Raw genomic sequence first — 13,544 nt, forward strand, 5'->3', positions numbered from 1 at the left:
ATATATATATATATATATATATATATATATATATATATATATATATATATATTTTATTTATTTATTTTTTTGTGGTACTGCACTTTCTTACATATACTATTGTAGGGGATTGTTACCTTCACCTTGTGTGTTAGCTGCTCCCCAGATATTGCCAGCGCTCACCTATATATTAGATTCTGTTACCTCCTGTATTAGAATGCCTACAGTCTGGATAAAGGAGCACAGGGACACTTTTGGATAGCAGCATTGTCAGTCTGGGGCGAGCAGAGTATTGGAAGTTTTAGCAGATTTAGATACACTAACACACTGAAGCCAAGCTCCAGCTAACACTTTAAACGCAGTTATAGCTGGTTTTTCCCTTTTATGTTTTACATAATTGTCATTGTAAGCACCCCTGTCAGTGGTGAAAGGTTTGTCTGAATTCCCTAACTGCTATATCTGCAGGGCAGATTGTTCTGTTAATAAGCAACAGACTGACTGGCTAGATCATCAGATGAAAATAAAAGAAAGAAAACCTAAAACATAATGCAGTCATAACATTTAAAAACTGGCAAGCTGCAATATAATAAATGTTTTCTTTTTGCTTTGATACTGCTTTATACATACTGTAAATGAGAGCTGTTTACCAGGGACTTACACTAGTTGATTTTAAAATATACTTTTTTTTTTTAATGAACACATAACTACTCAAATCGGTGTTTTTCATCTGACTTTACTTTAAAGTAGTCTATAGTATTTCTGATAAAAGGAACAGTGAAGGGAAGGGGAATTTTCCTTAGGGAAGGAATGCAATAGAAGTTGGCAGGAGATATGTTGTTTCACCACTCTATTCATAAAGGTAATAAATGTGGTTGATTTGCTAAAGGCACAGAGACTTTTCATGCTGCATGGGAAGATGCACTTTGAAAGAGAATATTTTCTCAAAGTTTAGTGTAAAAAGAAAGGTCTTATCATTCAGTCATGTGCCAGCAAATATATATATATAAATATATATATATAGGTATGTATATAAAATATATATATATGTGTATATACACAATATACAGTGTATTTGTGTGTGTGTATATATATATATATATTATTTATGTATATACTGTATATATATTGTTTTTATTTTCCTTGCATGTGATCGGGAATTCTCTGCATACTGAAATTTCATCACATTTTACTAAGTTCAGAGGAAAATTCCCTTGCAAAGTAAACAGCTTATTTTAATTTAGTAAATCAACCCGACTGAAAATGTGCACCTAAGCACAACACAAACATTTATTATATTGTAGTTTACCAGTCTTTCGTTTACTTTTTTTATTTTTCCAAGATTTTTTTTCTCTTGCACTGGGTCATCCTGCAAATAACAAATTTCATTCCCCAGGGTGTCTGTTCTGTAGGCTGGCTATACTCCACTGTATGTATGTAAGGAGCTACAATTGCCACCCAGACTGGACTTCAAGCATGTCAGTCTTCGTTAATCTCCATAACATTGAGGTGGGGGGACTCAAAATTTACAGTTCAATTTATAGGAGGTGACAAGGACAGTGCATTTCTGGCAAGATCAACAAGTTTTTTCTTGGGATAGCCATAATAAAGCTGAAAGGCACTTGCTCCACTCTAAACATTATATACAATTAAGCGAGGGTATAGGAGTACCGGCCATTTCCTATCTGGGCCATCATTAGCCTCAAGGACTGATAAGTATTGATGTTTATATTTCCTGCATGTGCACTATAGACTCTCATTCTTTGCAATGGCTTACTAATTAACTACTACATCTGGGATGAATTGTATATAATGTTCTGAGTGGAGCGAATGCCTTTCAGCTTTACAATGGTTAACTTTACTTGGATTACTCTTAGAGTGGAGTTGCTAGCTTTATGCATGGAGCCTAATGCTGACTCACCTTGGATTTTATTGGTCTCCCAGTTAAGGAAAATAATTTTATTTAGTTATTTTGTTTATTTTCTGAAAAAGTTCTTAGCCTTAAAAATGAAAACAAATACAGACATAATATCTAAGAACTAGTAAACTGAAATATATAGCATTTTTGTTCTTGGGTTTAGATATTTAAAGTATCAAAACACATAAGTTTGATCTGTATACTCTAAGCTGTGATTTCTGTTACATAATCATAGTAATCACACTTTTGTCCATATTTCACACCTTAACTCATTAACAATAAATCAAAGATTTCTTACACAGATATGACAGCTACTTCTTTAACAAGTATGGTGGAAGGCCATGCCTCACAGAAAGAAAAGCTAGCATTTTGTATTGCAATCAGAATTATAGAACAATAAACATCCTTACCACTTGCCCTCCAGAGGATTTACCCCCTTCCTGACCAGGCCAATTTTTGGGTTACTTTAACTGACAATTGCGCGGTCATGTAACATTGTACATAAATGACATTTATGATATTTTTTTCCCACAAATAGAGCTTTCTTTCAGTGGTGTTTGATCATTTGTGCGGTTTTTATTTTTTGCGCTATAAACAAAAACAGCAATTTTGAAAAAAAAAAAAACAATATTTTTGACTTTTTGCTATAAAACATATCAAGTAAAAAAATTTTAAAAATAAAATTTCTTTATAAATTTAGGCCAAAATCTATTCTGCTACGTCTTTGCTAAAAAAATCCCAATATGTGTAAATTAATTGGTTTACATGAAAGTTATAGCATCTACAAATGGTGATATATATACTGGAATTAAAAAATTGTTTTTTTACCAGTAATGGCGGCGATCAGCAACTTACTGTGGGACTATGGTGGGCATTCTGACTCTGGAGGGGAACTAACTGCCACTGACATCCACAGTTACAATAATACAGTGATCAGTGCTAATAAAAAGCACTGACACTGTGCTAATAACACTGGGCAGGAAGGGGTTAACATCTGGGGTGATCAAAGGGTTAACAGTTTGCTGTGTTGTATTTTACATAGTGTGCTGTGTGTGTTTTACTATGTAGACAAGCTGCTATGCAGAGCAATACAAAGCAGCCTGTTCATGCTGACAGGGGAGAGATCTGTATTGTTTACATACAGATCTCTCCCCTGCCAGCTCTGCGGACAATCACAGAGTCCCAGCTGGTACCTGGTGATTGACATGCCGAGGAGCCAATAGTGGCACGGGTAGGGAGCTCACGTGCACGTGTGCTCACCCCCTACATGGAAATGCTAAATCACGTGATTTTGTGCATCCCTGTAGCAGTACATATGCTATAGGGCTGTCAGGAAGCAGTTGAAATAAATATGTATTATAGTCAGACTGCCCATAATAACATAGCTTGCACATACCATACCAGCCCTGCCTGCCATCCCTGATCTGTGTGTTGAAAAACTGTACCCCTGATTATGGTATGCATGTGTACACTCTCCCAATCTCCCACAATACCGTGCTCAGCGTCTTGCCAATCACTAGCCACAGGGCATGGGGGAAGCATCTAGCCCTATAATCATACTGACTCTTATTGCATGTATAAATAATAAATATGTTATATAAGAACAAGAGTATGTGGGTTTTCTTTTTACACACTTTAATATTAAAGTGTATGTAAGTTTCAATAATGAACTTGCTCTTGTAGAAGCTTGCCAATTTATGCACCATGCTAAGATGCAGGCACAGGACCCTTTAGCTTCTTCAATACACAACTCCTTGGGTTCCTGGACCTGCCCAAGGAAAATATGTTTCTCTGCTTCCTTCACTCAGAAGCTCAGAGAGGCCACACCTGAGGCAAAGCAAGCTGGGCAAGTGATATGCAGCCAGGCACGTTGCTCTCCACTGTCAGAACCAGCTTGCGGGTAGTCGTGCCAAATCTTAACATTGTTGTAAACCTCAGACATGAAATGTGAACAAAGCATATCCATCTATAGTGTGTATTTGTCCCAATTAAGAGCACTAAGTGTAATTTCTCTCTCCTGCTGTGTTTCTTTGATATGAGCATGAATCACTTCTCACAAGTTTTCCTGACAGCAAGAGAGAAAAAAGGTGCTGGGGAGGGAGCTCCAGCACACAGCTTGTGATTGACAGCCTCAGCTCAGTTCCTATGTGTTGTGGAAACTGAGTGTATAATTTGCACAGGCTCACCAAAATTGGGCAATAGAAGATTGGAAAAACATTGCCTGGTTTGATGAGTCTCAGTTTCCCTAGAGATGATTGTACGTGAACATCCCAGTAGATCAGCAGTTTTTGAAATACTCAGACCAACCTATCTGGCACCAACAACCCTGCCACATTCAAAATCACTTAAATCCCCTTCCTTCCCCATTCTGATGCTCGGTTTGAACTTCAGCAAGTTGTTTTCACCACGTCTACATGCCTAAGTGCATTGAGTTGCTGTCATGTGATTGTCTGTTTAGCAATCTGTGTTACCAAGCAATTGAACAGGTGTACCTAATAAAGTGGCTGGTAAGTGTATAATTTATTTTGTATCATTCTGCAGTGTTATATATGCTGTTTGCCATTCTTAACCTGTTTTTAATTTTTGCTTTTGATTATGCACTTGTTTAGTAAAATGCAAGCTACACTTAGTCCCTATCTGGCCATTCGTACGGTTTTCTATTCTGTTAATGTCTTATTTACTTTATTTTGACCTGTTAAATATACCATCCACACTTCCTCCAACTAAATTTTGATGATTCATTGCTCCTCCCTTAACAACCCCTAGTCGCAATGTATTGAGCTGAGGGCTAATCCATACCCTAGTATGGTCCCGAGATTACCTTCTCTCTCCTGGAAGTCACACGTCCCCCCATTCTCCCTCTTGGTCGCCTCGTTTTTCCCCGTCTCCTCTCCTGTCTTTGCTTTCTTTTTCTCTTGTCCTACATCGAACCTATCTGTAGCTCTTGGGAGAAGCTTTCCATATTTCGATCACAATTTTGGTTTACCTTCCCTTACATTGTATTATACCCTGTTGTTTCCTTATGGTTCCCAGATGTGTATGTGTTTGTATAACATTCTCCTTCATGCCTTGGGGCAACCCATGCCCCCCCCTTTTTTTTTTCTGTACATATATTTGAATGTCCTACATTAGTCTTTGGCTTGAAAATTCAATAAAAAGTTTGAACAAGAGAAATATATCATCGAAAGTAATTTGTTATATCTGTTCAATAACAATAAAAACACCTTTTGATCCTGCCAGAAATCTTGTGAACTTATAATTTCCTATGCATACTACTTTTGCCGGCTCTTTTTAGTTACATTCTTCCCAGCTATCTTTGTGGTTACCAGAAACATCCTTTTTACAGAGAAGAGGTTAAGGTATTCTAAAATCCTGTCCTAGTGTGACAACGCTGCTCCTCTATAGATACAGTGATTGGGTGGGTGGCTGGACCACCTGGTGAAAATAAAAAAAGCTTTCAAAATTAAAAAGAAAGCAGCTACCATATGCAAGGACTGGTAAACTATAATATATTATGCTTTTCATTTACTTGGGTTTATATACACTTTTATGTAATTTGCTTAAAACTAACTTCAGATACGTGTGTTAATGTTAAGGCTTGTGGCCAGCAGGCACATCTCTAGCTCTGAGGAAGGGGGTTCAGCTCCCGAAACGCGTCAGCTCATTCGCATTATTAGACACAGATGTTTTGTGACTGTCTTTGTGGACCACATACACTGCTTATATTCACGTTGGTTTGTGAGTATATATCCTCTTTTTATTCAATAAACACGTGTTTTACCACGGTAATGCACAATGAGAGTGCGCCCTTGTCTGTTCTTTTTCATCAGTAAACCATTCAATGAGTGTGGAACATGTAAAGTAGGAATAAATAAAGTCCATTTATAAATAACGGTGAAGTAAAAACTGAAGAATTGTACATGGAATTATAGGCACGACAATCACGGTGAAACACTGTGAAGTGATCCAATAGGGAATCCACCACCTCTGTCAGATGTACACTCACCAGACATCTACTGGTAAACAGCATGTAAGCACATCTCATCTGGACATAGGAAACAGCAATGAAGCCTCTGTATGGAATGCTCAGCCAAGGGCAAACTGCAGGTGGACCCTCTCCTATGAAGAATAGCTCACCAAAGGAGCCAGAAATTGTATATAGTGTAGTATTTTATTAGGTAATAGATAAAAAGACAATCCACATGGAGGACAGATAAAATAATGGTAAATAGAGTACCAAGAAGTTAGCCGCTCCGACCTTCGGCAATGGCGGCGTGACGTCAGCAAGTGCGGCTCCACCCGACACATTTCATGCGCAGGCACGTCTTCAGGGATACGCCCAACCCTGAGTGGGCATACCCCTGAAGACATGCATGTGCACAAAACGTGTCGGGTGGAGCTGCACTTGCTGACATCACGTTGCCAAAGGTCGTAGCGGTGGCCATCTTGGTACTCTAGCGTTACTGTATCTGTCCTCCACGTGGATTGTCTTTTTATCTATTACCTAATAACATTCTACACTATATACAAATTCTGGCTCTTGTGGTGAGCTGTTCTTCATAGGAGAGGGTCCACCTGCAGTTTGCCCTTGGCTGAGCATTCCATACAGAGGCTTCATTGCTGTTTCCTATGTCCAGATGAGATGTGCTTACATGCTGTTTACAAGTAGATGTCTGACAGAGGTGGTGAATTCCCTATTGGATCACTTCACAGTGTTTCACCGTGATTGTCATGCCTATAATTCCACGAACAATTTTATAATTCTTACTTCACCGTTATTTATAAATTGACTTTATTTATTCCTACTTAAGATGTTTCATTTTACTATTCCACACTCATTGAATGGTTTACTGATGTTTATGTTTCCTTTTATATGCTGCAATTGACTGTTCCGTTGATTATTTTTGCTGCTATATTTCAGATTAGCACGGCACTTTATTATTTCACACTGATCCTTGTGTTTCCTTAATATTGTGCCGACGTCACCCATGCATGTCTGGAGCCGGCACCAGTGGTGTTTATGACTTACAAGCTTGTTTGTCTTTGAAGTTTCGGATCACAATAAGAGAGGAAGAGAGATACAAAAGTCTGTGACACCTCTTTTCCATCTAGGATGTTACAGGCAAGATATGTTCAGCATCATTCTTTGTTAGACCATCTATAATCGGGTCTAACTATTCGATAAGGAGCAATGTGTTTTTGTGGTGGTGGGCACGAGAGTCTATTTCACTACACATGTGGAGGGTTATTGTGGACAGCTGTTCATCATAATTGGAATTTTGTCCTCAAGAGACTTTTTAATTGTTTGGTGATTCATGCATTTTGACTTAATTATAATATTGGTTGGAGTACATTTAAAGTATAAGTGACTCACTATTAGTAGATTTTTTACCAATAGTGCAACAACAACTGGATATCACTTATTGATTATTTGTGTTTGGTATTTATGAGTGTGGCAATTGTTTTACTGTTTTTGTTTTGTTTTATGGTTCACAATTTTCTTGGACTGTTTTTGGCACTCAGCACAGTTACATGCTTTTCATAATCATACATAGCTAGTGACGTTCCCAGGATCTTGGCTTTTTTATGATTTGAGATTAATTGGGGGGCAAAAGTTGCCATTTAATGGCAGTAATGATACCAATACTAACTGAATGACTTTAGGTAGGCCATAGATGATGCGACTTTCTGTCGCAGGAGAGAAAATTGCTCAATCCTGACTAGTGGGCATACTGGTCATCTCTGGCCATTTAGTTTGCCTATATGGCAAATTGTGGTAGCTTGGGTTTGTGTCAAACTCATTGTCTACCCAGACTCAAAGCTCATACCTAATGTCCGAAAGTGCAGTGCTGGAGGTACCTGTCATGTTTTACCAGTGGAACATTTAGGCTTGGTAATTATGGTTTCTGCAACTTATTGCGAACTCCTTTTAGTACTTTCCTAGCATTTGTAATTAGTTATTCAGTGCAATGAAACATTTAAAAAGTGTTCCAAATGTTGTCAAATCAGTAAGAAAACAGGTAAAGATATAGAAGTATTTAATAGTTATAGAGGATATAATAAATGCTTGAAAACATCCTACTAACCATTTAATAACTGCCCCCGATTTGGGGGAATTTGCAGTGAGCACACGTAACTATATGCAGCTGATGGTAAAGGATGCTGCAACCTAATAACTAGGCACTTATCAACTGTCTGCATGTGTTTTGCCTTGAGACCACATTGAAAAATTCCTCCTCCTGTAAGTCCTGTTGAGTGCACCTTCTGCCTGCTGCATATTCAACTGTCTACATGCGTATATGTGTAAAATATGCGCATTTTATTATAACCAAACCAAATTTTTCACCTAAATATCCCTACAGAAGCACACAGATATTGTGTCAATGCTTTTGTACTTTGCTTTCAATAGAAATCCATCTTTTTATGAAAAACCAAAAGATAAAATGAAATCTGAATGCATATCATGCAGTATAGGTTATCAATGCCCAACTCCAACCACAATATTTTTACAATTTTGGATAGAAAAAGAAAGGGGAAAAAAATGTTTATTGCTAGCTGTGTTTTAATTTAGTGTATTTCCTGTCTATTTCTGGGTGTCAGACAGCACAAAAAGTTAGGGAAAATATACCCTGTGCGGACACTGAAACTAAAATTTCTAGCAAAACTGAGGAATGTTTAAAACCTTAGAAAGTGAGGGGAGGTTTCCTCAATGGAAAGAAGACAGTACTTAACACAAGATCTCCTTATTAGGGACATGAACAGTATTTAATATCTGACAATGGGACGTATTTTGAGATTTTGCTACCTTGGATACTCCTGAAGGATGACCCCATTTGTACAAGCTCAACCCCTTGTTTCAACTCATTATTTAGGAAAAACTAGTTCTAGAATGTTCTATGGAAGGTAGCATAATGACTGCTTTTCCTTTGTACAGACCACCATGCTAGAGAAAGGGAAGATGATTTTAATGGCTCCCTACTATAAAGAGTCTTCTCATTTCTTTCAACACCCTCTGCACTCTCTTCCTTTTACAGTTCTCTTGCTGAATTTAAACTACAAATCCCCAGAGGTGGACAGACCAGGGAAATAAACTCTTAAAAAAATTTATTGAATGAAAATGTTGAGGCTTGCTGTTGCCCTTATTTAACCCTTATGCCCTAGGCACTGACCCAAAAGCTCCATTACAGTAAATATAGCCCAGAACCAATGTTTTAACACATTGCTGCTATATCCAAGACTTAATGAATGTGGACTTTAATTGTGAAACTAAGGCAGCTATGAAAACCAAAAGTAGCTCCAGTCTTTTAAGAGCTTAAAAGACATAAACATGCTTGTTTTTAATAATCCCAATTACAAGGCATATTGTATTTAAACGGTTTTTAGGGCTTCTGAATTCTACATTTTATTTTATAGCGTTTAGCTGAGACTGAATGAATTTAGCAAAGGACTTTCCTGCCAGTACAGTGTGACATGAAAAAAAAAAATTCTGAGCTATATTTTCAAGAAGTTAAAGGGAAATATAGACCCAGCGTAATAAAAATCCAACCTAGGCACAAAACTTTGTAAGATCAATGGGTATACCAGCCGGTTTAAGACATTAAAATGCCAGCTTGTTTTATGTGGTGATAAATATGCCCTATCATGTCTTTATATTTTATTACAGCTACTTTATTCCCGGGTAGCCTCACATATGACACATCTAATCATTCATGTCATGAATAAAAAGCCAGCTGTATTCTATATAAAAAAGGGCTTTCAGACATAATGACATGACATTTCCTTTTTGCCTGTGTTCAGCTGTTATTTCAATATAGTCAGGACAATAGCAGATGCATATGACTGCTGGCAAGGGGTTGTGGGTATTTAGGAATAGAATGAGAAGAAAAGAGACACATTGTTGGTTTTTAATAACATTGTGAAGAATAGTGATATGGAGTAACCCAAAGCAATCACTCATAAATCAGTGTTCTCCTGTACATCCTAAACTGCTGAAAGGTGGTTTCTTGTTTGGTTGTGATAGGATTTTCTTGTTATTGTTGATGTCCTTTGTACTGTTTGGGCAAGCCTAATTGTACAGTATACATTAAATGTGTTATTTATGGTCTATTCTTTATTACTGCTACTTTATTTCTTGATAGCCTCACAAATGAATCATGAAATTGTTTATGTCATACACATAAAACCAGCTGAATTTACTGTGAAGAAGAAAAAACATTTCCTATTTTTTATGCATCTGTTTTAGGCTACTAATTACAGTAAATGCCCAACTTACGAACGAGTTCCGTTCCAGGAGAATGTTCGTAAATCGGATTCATTCGTAAGTCTGATAAAGTTAATCTTCTACAGCTTTGACACAAATTTACAATGTAAAGCATAAAAAAACGAACACATACACAAATACTGTAAATAAAGTATTTTTACTTTTACAGTTACCTTAACCGCTTAAGGACTGCTCTATAGCAGATACACTGTTACAGAGTGGCATCTGTGTGCAAAGTCATGTGTATATATGTGACTTTGCATTTCCGGGTAGGGGGTGCGTGCCCTACCTGCGCCGCCATTCACAGCCACGGATGTCAATCATCAAGTCTCGGCCCGTAATTACCCGCCGGCACCTGGTGATTACCGAGCATCTCCACCGGGGAGGAAGGTTGTTTTGTTTACAAACAATTTTCTTCCCTCTCAGCTCGAGCACACTGCTCGGGATGGCTGTGCACAGTACAGCCATCACAATCAGTGTGCTTACAGTGAATAACACACCCCCACCCCCTATTAAAGCACACAGTTAACCCTTTGATCACCCTTCACATTAACCCCTTCATGCCCAGTGCTATTAGTACAGTGTCAGTGCTTTTTTTAGCACTGATCACTGTATTGGTGTCACTGGAGATGTCAGTGACATCAAGTTAGTTCCCCCCAGTGTCAGAATGTCCACCGCAGTCCCGTAATCCTGTTAAATAGTCGCTGATCGCCGTCATTACTAGTAGAAAAAAATCCAATTATCTAGACCGCCATTTGTAAATGCTATAACTTTCACGTAAACCAATTAATTTACACATATTGGGATTGTTTTTTAGCAAAGACATGTCTCAGGATACATTTTGGCCTTAATTTATGATGAAATTTGATTTTTTAAATTTTTTTACTGGACATGTTTAATAGCAAAAAGTCCAAAATATTGTTTTTTTTTTCAAAATTGTTGGTATTTTTTGCTTATAGTGCAAAAAATAAAAACGCATGGGCAATCAAATACCACCGAAAGAAAGCTAAATTTTTGGCCAAAAAAGGACATAAATTTTATTTGGGTGCAGCGTTGCATGACCACGCAATTGTCAGTTAAAGTAATGGCTTGGTCATGAAGGGAGGATAAATTCTCAGGAGGGCAAGTGGTTAAAATGATGGTACAGTACAACTGTAAATAAAGTATTTTTGCTTTTACAGTTACCATAAAATGGTGGTAAAGTACAGTACAATACCACAACTGGCATATAGTGGAAGAGTTACTAACTTGAGGAGGGAGGGTAGGTGGGAGATGGTGGAGCTGAAGGATCATCAGCAATAGGAGATGGAGGGCAAGATGGAATCTGGCCCACACCTGATGTTGACAGAGCTGAAGGATCATTGGCAATAGGAGATGGAGGGCAAGGTGGAATTTGGCCCACACCTAATATTGATGGAGCTGAAGAATCATCAACAATAGGAGATGGAGGGCAAGATGGAATTTCATTCATTCCTGATGTTGATGAACGGCTGCTGAAACCTTTTTGTATCACTCTACGTTGGCGTCCTGTGCCTCAAGAACTAACAGTGCCTCTTCGTAAAGAAAATCCCCTTGCCATTTCCTGTGTTGTGATCTCTTTGGTTCTTCAGTTACATCTTCCTCTTGGCTCTCTTCATCTTTTCGTTGGGACTCTAATTCCATCAGGTCCTCATTAGTAAGCTCCTCATGTTGCACAGCAAGGAGTTCAATGACGTCATCCTCTTGCAGATCTAGCTCCAGCTAAGGGTCACTAAGTTGTTGAAGACCTCTTTGGACTCCTTACCCATCTTCTCAAGTCCGTGAATTTCATGAACAAATTGCGGGCAAAGGCTCTTCCAAACCCCATTCATGGTTACAGCAGAAACCTCACATGGAGCCTTGTAAGGTTTCGGCCTTGTAGATGTTCTAGTCCTTCCAGAATTGTCCAAAGGTTTTTCCTGTTTCATCAATAGCCTTCACTGTTTGACGAAAAGTGTGATGTAAATAATATTTCTTGAAAGTTACCATAACTCTGTTCATAGGTTGGATGAGCGCCGTAGTATTCAGTGGCAGATGCACTACTTTGATGTTGGGATGAAAGTCATCCATGAATTGGGGGTGACCTGGTGCATTGTCAAGCAGCAAAAGAATGTTGAATGGGATATCTTTCTCCAAGCAATATTTCTCTATCTCTGGGATAATGTGGTGGGAAAAAACAGTTCTGGAAAATGGCCTGTGTAACCCAGGCTTTGTAGCACCACACAACAGGTAGAGAGCCCTTGGCTATGTTTTTGAGGGCTCTTGAGTTCTCTGAATGGTAAACTAAGAGAGGCTTTAGTTTTCATATCGCCAGAAGCATTGCCACCAAACAACAGAGTAAGTCTGTCCTTTGCTGCTTTGCAGCCTGGCATCACCTTTTACTCTTTACTGAGGTAACTTCATTCTGCCATCCTCTTCCAGTACAGTCTTGTCTCATTATGTTAAAACCCTGTTGGGGTAAATAAGCACCTTCATCAATAATTTCTCTAAGTGTTGCTGGAAATTCTTGGGCAGCTATGGTATCTGCACTTGCAGTCTCGCCACTTACTTTTACATTGTGAAGGTTGGCTCTAGCCTTGAATCTGTTAAACCATCCATGGCTGGCAGTAAAAGATGCACACTGTTCACCCCATTTTTTCTTCAAGTCTTCAAACAGGCTTTTAGCTTTTTCTTGAATAAGCATTAAGCTGAGTGGGAATGCTGATACTGATCCTACATCCACGCACTGCGAAGTTCCTCCATCTCCTCTATCACTTTACCACTCTTTTTGGATATTATTTTTGACTTCATAGGCACAGCAGACTTCACATATTCCATGATCTTGTCCTTGTTCTTTAGAATTGTGCCAGTGGTTGAACGATTTATGTTATAAGAACAAGCCATGTCTACCATCTTTTTGCCTTGGTTCAATTTCTCAATTATTTTCAATTTTGTTTCCATGGTTATTGCTTTGCGCTTCCTAGCAGTCCTCTCCACATCACCACTGCTTTTCCTCTTGCTTCAGGACATCCTCGGCTCTATACAGTACACTCTTGCACTGTACAGTAAGCAAACAGCAGCACAACGGTGACAATGTGCAGCTGTGACAATGTCCGGCAGACACATGAGCTACTTCTGTGATTTGTTCGCATCTACGAATGTTCGTAATGCGAGGTCTGTTCGTATCTGTGAAAGTTTGCAGCTTGAATATTTGTTATTCCTACTGTAGTAGGAATTTAAACTAATTGCACCTTGAACACAATAATGGTTTATTTAAATAAAAAAGCAAAGTGGGTGTGTTGCTCATGGTTCTATTCTTTTTTTTTTTTTTTTTTTTTTTACTACTACTTTTTTCCTGATAGACTCACAGATGAACTAATACATTATTTATGT

General features: G+C 38.2%; 1 protein-coding gene across 1 annotated transcript in view; it reads left to right on the forward strand.

Moving 5' to 3' along the window:
- The window catches only part of SPAG16 (sperm associated antigen 16), a 1,274,471-nt gene that overhangs the window by 738,744 nt on the left and 522,183 nt on the right, over positions 1-13,544 (forward strand). The gene's annotated exons all lie outside the window — the stretch shown is intronic.

The sequence above is a fragment of the Staurois parvus genome, unplaced genomic scaffold (assembly GCF_062004578.1).
Source record: "Staurois parvus isolate SC_StPar_1 unplaced genomic scaffold, SC_StPar_1.0 ptg000011l, whole genome shotgun sequence".
In the NCBI taxonomy this organism is placed as follows: Eukaryota; Metazoa; Chordata; class Amphibia; order Anura; family Ranidae; genus Staurois; species Staurois parvus.